The sequence below is a fragment of the Phaseolus vulgaris genome, chromosome 7 (genome assembly GCF_000499845.2).
Source record: "Phaseolus vulgaris cultivar G19833 chromosome 7, P. vulgaris v2.0, whole genome shotgun sequence".
In the NCBI taxonomy this organism is placed as follows: domain Eukaryota; kingdom Viridiplantae; phylum Streptophyta; class Magnoliopsida; order Fabales; family Fabaceae; genus Phaseolus; species Phaseolus vulgaris.
In genome coordinates, this window is record NC_023753.2 from 21,276,822 (window position 1) to 21,283,667 (window position 6,846).

A 6,846-nucleotide genomic window follows, 5' to 3' on the forward strand; every position below is an offset into this window, starting at 1 on the left:
CATCATAAAACCAGCACCAAAACTGCCACAAAAAACCAACATTTATACAACATAAAACCAGCAAAAAGCAATACCAAACATCGACCTCTACTCTTGCCAGAAACTGTAATTAATTTAGCTAAGTAAACAGAATTTTCCTCCTCACATAAGCATTTCTAAGAAAGTTTATGTTCCATCAGCCCCCAATAAACACTAGTTTCCTTACAGACATCACCAGTAAAAAATGTGGTCATGGGCAACACAACCACTCCCCCAACTTCTAAAGTTCACTTATAGAACTAGATTTATCTCCACTACATCTTGTAAATTTTCTTTTCATCTTTTCTACCAGTATTGCCCAACTGAAAACATAAAAATAGGTTGAAAGAGTTGCTTGTCAATTTTGACCTTTCCAAAGACATAATTTTGAACATAATTTTTATCATATCTTACCATTATTTGGTCCATGTTGAATACAGGAAAAGGTAACATAATTTAGTTATCTAATTATCTGAGGTGCACCAAACATTTGACTGGCTTAAGCTTATCATGCTTGGATTCTATCATATTCATATCGTAAGTTGTTTTTATCCCAGTATCATCCTATCATATCTTGAACACCAAACAAACCTTAATAGCACTATACCACATGTAGATAATTAATAATCCACAAAAAATATGTAACAGGAGACCAACAAAAAGTTACCTTGGAGAACAAGGTATCCCATGCTTTAGCAGACATTCGTTTCATTGAGTTAACCTTTTAAACTGGGACATTCCCATGTGAGCATTGGACAGACGAGTTGTCAAGAGGACTGCATATACCTTGCAAAGTAAGCCTCCTATAAAATACTAATACATCAATTAACCTGACTCTAATAATTGTTTGAAAGAAAAAGCACTAACACTGGAATAATGTTGTTAGCCCACTAGCGAAGCCATTCGCTAGAAATCCAATAAAATGGTTTTTCTAATGGTTGAACAGGAGCTTCAGCTAAAACAGATCGAACCTCCTGTCTCCTTCCAGTAATACGACCCAATTTCAACTCTTTCTTGTTATTGTACTCCTGACAAGCTTCATCATATGAGGCATTGAAATTTTGAATCTCATTACAAAGATGAGATGCAAGAGAAGCACCATTTTCCCAAGAAACTTCCACACCCTCTCTTTCATCATGCTTAGCACCACAAATTACACTCCCAGTTTCACCAACATTTTTTGTATGTTTAAGATGGTACATCAACATGTACGCATCACTAGACAAAAATGTCTCCACAAGTGAAGATTTTGAATGAGAGGCATGCAAACCATTTCCATTACTGTCAGCTACTATCGCTTGAGAACAATTAGAATGAATTGCATCAGTTTTGATGGATTTAGAGGTAGAATTTGAAGACCCTTTGCCAAATGGATGACAACCCAAATTAGTAACATGCTTATCATCAAATTCCCACCATTGCCCAGTGTTTACATCCTTAATATGAGCAATGTAATGACCACTATTAGCACCAGTTTCCTTGTGAATCATTACAGCTGACAAGTCATACACCAAGTCGAACTGAGACAGCTCAGATATTTTGTGCCGCATATCAAGTTCAGCACGAGACGAGAAAGCAAAAGAAATTTTCTTCTTTGTTGTAGTCTATCAACACAAATAATACACAAATACACTATCAGAACACAAATGAATGGTAAAGAAAATCAAACATTGCAGCATATATTGGGAAACACCATTAAAAAACCACTATTTGAAGAAAGAAACATGACAAATTATGCTCCATTTCTTGAGAGATGAAGATGTGTTATGCTTCATCCGAATGTAAATGGATCTCGTGGCAATTTTGAGCAACTATGAATGACCCTCCCAAGGATATATTTTTCTCTGAAAATATGCATGTGCCACTAAACTATTTTTATAATACCTTCAGCTTAAAAATTTCAGAAGATGAAATAAGCTTTGAACTATGAAGCAAAGACACCTCTCCTTCTTGAAGTGCCATATTGGCAAATACATTTTCAACAGTTACTCCTCGCTAGCACCTCCACTTTGAAGGTCATCAAACTACTAATGTCTTCTCTCCTCTTCTAGTAAAGGTCATTATCATATGAAAAAAATAGTTGATTTGGGAAGGTGAATATACCTTTTCTTCTAAGTTATAATTTCATCTTATTGAGATTCTTTTATAAAGAGACAGTTCTTTCATTGCAAAATAATGAGTACTCACTAATATTGTTTTGAGGCTTACTATTATAAAAAGATGAATATACAAGGAGTAAGTATTGATTATCACTTTAGATTCTATGTACATTATTCATTTCATTTGAGTCTATCTCTCTCTATATATATACATACATGGGGATATGTATACATATATATGCAGTGTCTCAATGTCATTTTATAAATTAGCCTTTTCAATGTGTCTGTCAAAGTCTGTTTTGTAGGTTTTGAAAATCCTTTAGGCTTTGGAACATGATCAAATTAAAATGGAAAGAGTGTAGCTCATCAAGGGATAAGGACGTATGATAGAACAAGACAACCTTCTATTAAATATGTGTAATGAATTGTTTGCTAAGTCTCCTTGAAGGATTAAGTCGTTCATATATCTATCTTCGATCCATTTTTCTGCATAGAATATATGTATATAGTAGTGATGAAATTATTAGCCAATATAACACCGCTCTATGAGTAATGATATATAAGAATTATCAAACAAAACTATCATACCATATCACAATGGTGTGAAATCAGTTTTGACTTGTAAAGTGATTTTCAACTCAAAATATTTGTGATCACAAAGTACCTACGAAGCTTAAAGGAAAGTTTTAGACCATTTGTACTCTATGGAAGTGATTGTGATCATATTGCTCAATGACCACTTGTACTCTATAGAAGTAAGTGTTATCACATTGCTCTATGACTTGTTATATACTTTATGGAAGAGAATGTTGGAGTTTAAAGCCTCAAAGAGGATACTATGGAATGACAGTATAAGAGTTAATAAAAAAAGAAAAAAAAATTGATTAACAATTAGGCGAGTTTAATGATTAATGTAAACTAAATACACTTTAGATTTTCTCAAATTATCAATTAAATTCTCAGCAGAAAAAAGTACCAGTTCAATAACACTGAAAGTCCCCTTTCCATGATCATTGACAAGGAAAATAGAACCCAAAAAGCAAGGCATCGCTGGTTGCTGGAACGGGAGTCACTCTCCATTGCACGAACAGAAACAAACCTAAAAAAAAATTAGGAACACATACATCATCATATTTACGAGTACTTATAGCAGCTACTTACAATGGACAAATAAAGCTAAACGGAGGCTTGCACGTGCAAGAAAAACAAAACAGACACAAACGTAAGACAATAGGAACTAAGAAAACTAAAACATAAGGGTTACATTTGGTTGATCATAGCTAAATTTTGAAATAACTGGCAATGAAGAAAAGAGAAAGTGTTGCAGAAATTTACTCCAAGAAAAAAGTGCATCATCATTATATAAATATTCCTAAGTGCATACATTCGCCATCGTAGATTAAAAAAAAAGACAAATGCATGCATAGGTCTGAATCAGTGAAGCACATATCCTAAGTGAGGACATGAACACACCAGACACATCAACTCTACAAATACAAACAATGCTCACACTTCCACCACTTGTATAATAACTACAAACTAAATTATTTCACACCATGTCTTTTTTCAACTCTCATATTAGCTTAACTATATATCTAATGCATAAGTAACTGTTGTCTTAAAAAAAAAGGCTGATATAACTATTATCTTAATCTTTGGTCGGTCGGTCACTTTTCTCTCTTATTTTCTTCGGTAAGCAATCGTCACTCCTTGACAATCTGCATATACAAACATCTTGACAATTTTAAATCTTCAATGTACTATCAAACTTTAGAAGGTATATTAAAATAGCATAAATCATTTTTAAAAGGTGTTGAGGGGAATTTGATTCTTGCTGCCTACCACAGACAATTTGAATAACGCAAAGGACCACTGTTACTCCTAACTCCCTCAGTAATCCAATGTGTTAATAAATATGTTGAATTCTAAAAATCAATTGAACATGATGTATAATACATGCTAGTTTATTTGAAAAAAAAAATATTATAATTGTTATTATTGCCTCCATTATTTTACTATTATTTTAAAGTTATATAATATAAAATTTTCATATTTATTATATATTATTTTTTATTATTTTAAATCTTTCTATTTTTATCAAATCAAATTTATATAATAAATATATTTTAATTTCTAAAGTAAATCCAGTACGAACGGGTCAAAGTATTAGTATTTATCATTTCACATATTCAAATTTAAGGAATTAGATTTAGAGACATTTGTTGGCGATATATATAACGTTTTCTGATTAAGATTCTGTAGTTTTAGAAATATGGTATACAACCCTAATAAGTATTTGTGATTTCTTGCTTTCTCGTCTTGCTTAGCTTGTTGTACATTAAAAGAAAATCATTAAATAAAAATCAATTTTAGATATGAAAGATAATTAGTTGCTACATTGACAAAATTAGATACTATTTTAGAGACTAAAAAAATTATTCGTATCTAATTAGATACCAAAGTTTTAGATACCAACATTTAAATAATTGGCAGCTAATTAGATATCAATTTAGAAACTATTTATCAATAATATAAACTAATTTGGAAACCAATAATTTTTTTAGTCTTTAAAATAATATCTAATTTAGTCATTATAGAAACTAATAATTTTTTGTCTCTAAAATTAAATTTTAATTAATGATTTCTAGTAGTGGTACTCTTACTACAATTACTGAAGCTTTTTAGTTTATTGTTGTAATGTTACTACTACCTTCCGTTGAGCCATAAATTTGCAAAGGGATAAAATTAACAAGGAGATGAAGAAATTTGCAAGCTACCTATTTCATATTTTCTATTCATTTCTATTACAGTCTGAAATTCCGCTATTCCATACGCTTTAAATCTTATTTTGAAAATACTCACTTAATTAATTTTATCGTAATTAATCCTTAAAGTTTATCTTTTTTTAAATAGTCTCTCATATAGAATTTGGTTAAAATCTAAAAGTAGCTTTTTCACCATGGATACTTCTTCAAGATTGTTACCAAAAATCAACGTCTTCTTTATTGCAATCATGACTTATTATCTTTTAATTATTTAGGGGTGTTAGGTTTCAAGGAGTGAATGACGTCCATTCTCTAGAAAGAGAGCTGGATGCAATCTGGATTGGCACCTGGAAGCTGCAGGTGAACCTTCCGAAATATCAAAGGAAGGATGGGCCAAGGAAGCAGAGGAATGAAGACGAAGGAGGTTTGTATTAATGGCTACGTGTGTAAGGTGACTTTCGAAGAAGAGATGAGTTTCCCGGAGATATGCCTTGGCAGGTGGGATGGCAGTGGCTCAGAGGTAGACACCGAAGCAAGCTCAGATGAAGGTAGCTTAGGGGCTAGTTTGTGTGATTCTGTGGATTCGGCGTTTGGCGCGGCCGGAGAAGGAGGTGTGGGCGACGCCGGAGGAGGAAGAATGGGGAATGAGGAGACGGTCCAGGGCAAGCTGGATTTGGGTTGCCTTGAGCACAAATTGCATGAGGGAGTTGTTCAAGAACATTTAAGATGGCCTTTGAATGTGCACGGCTCTTTTAGTTGCTCTAAGATAGAGAAAGTGGAATCAACATTAAATGTTGAGCTGGCTTTGCCCAATGAGACCGTGGCAGCAGATGAAAAGGCAGGGAGAGATTTAGATGTCGAGAATGTTGGTGAAGGCGTGATTAAATGCAACAGGAATGACCCAATAGGGTGTGTTTCCAAAGTGGTAGGAGCAGTGGTTCACGAGGAAGGTGCTCATGGTGCGGTGCATGCTGGATGTGGGCCCTCTTCTCATTTAAAGGAGAACTTCCCACTGTTTGGATGCTTGGAAAGAAGAGTAATGAGTGGGATAGACGAGGACTGGGCAATTAATGGGCAGTTGGCACATTCGAAAACACTGAAACGGGATTCAAAGAGTATGTGTCTTCTAAATGGTGGTAACGAGGACGCCACAGACGGGTTCGATTCGGTCCAGCCGGGTTTTGTGAGTAGGGTTGAAGATTCTTTAAAGACAAACCCATCAATGGACGAATTGGAACAGTCTGGGGCCAGGGTGGATGGAGAAGGAGCTGATGGGATGCTTGTTTTCTTTAATAAATGATCACCCAAAGACACCAGTTATTCACGGACTGATTGGAAATGGACCTGCAGACATTGATAAGTTAGAAGATGAGGAGGAAGCGAGAAGGATCGGGGTTACATCTTCGAGGGAGTGTGGGAGGAAATCACCTCCGGGATTGGGGGCGGGCTCGGAAGGTTGTGTGGAAGGTGGGGACAATCGATTTCCTCTGAAGGGTAGGCTGTCAGGTCTGGTTGGAGAAGTAGAAGGGAAACATCCCTCAGTGGATCAAGTTTTTTTGGTTCATGAAATAGGCAGTTCGTCGAATTCTATATTCACTTTTGACAGTGCAATTGAGAATTGTAACAGGATTTTCTGGGTAAAGACTGATAAGAATGTGGCTGCAGGTGTATGGGGAGTAGGGAAAGAAGCGGGGTTTTCATTCCCTAGCCGTGATGAAGTAGTTTTAAATGGTATTTATTCACTATCTAATCAAGGTGAAGTGACTACAAGAAAGATGTGGAAAGAAAGGAGTAAGTTTGTCAATGAAGATTCTTAGTCTGAATATCAGAGGGGTAGGCGGAGAAGTAAAAAGGAATTATGTGAGGGATTTGATCAGTAGGGAGTAGGTGGACATGGTGTGTTTACAAGAGACGAAGTGTTCGGATTTTAGCAGGGAAAAGGTGTGTCTTCTTTGGGGAACCAA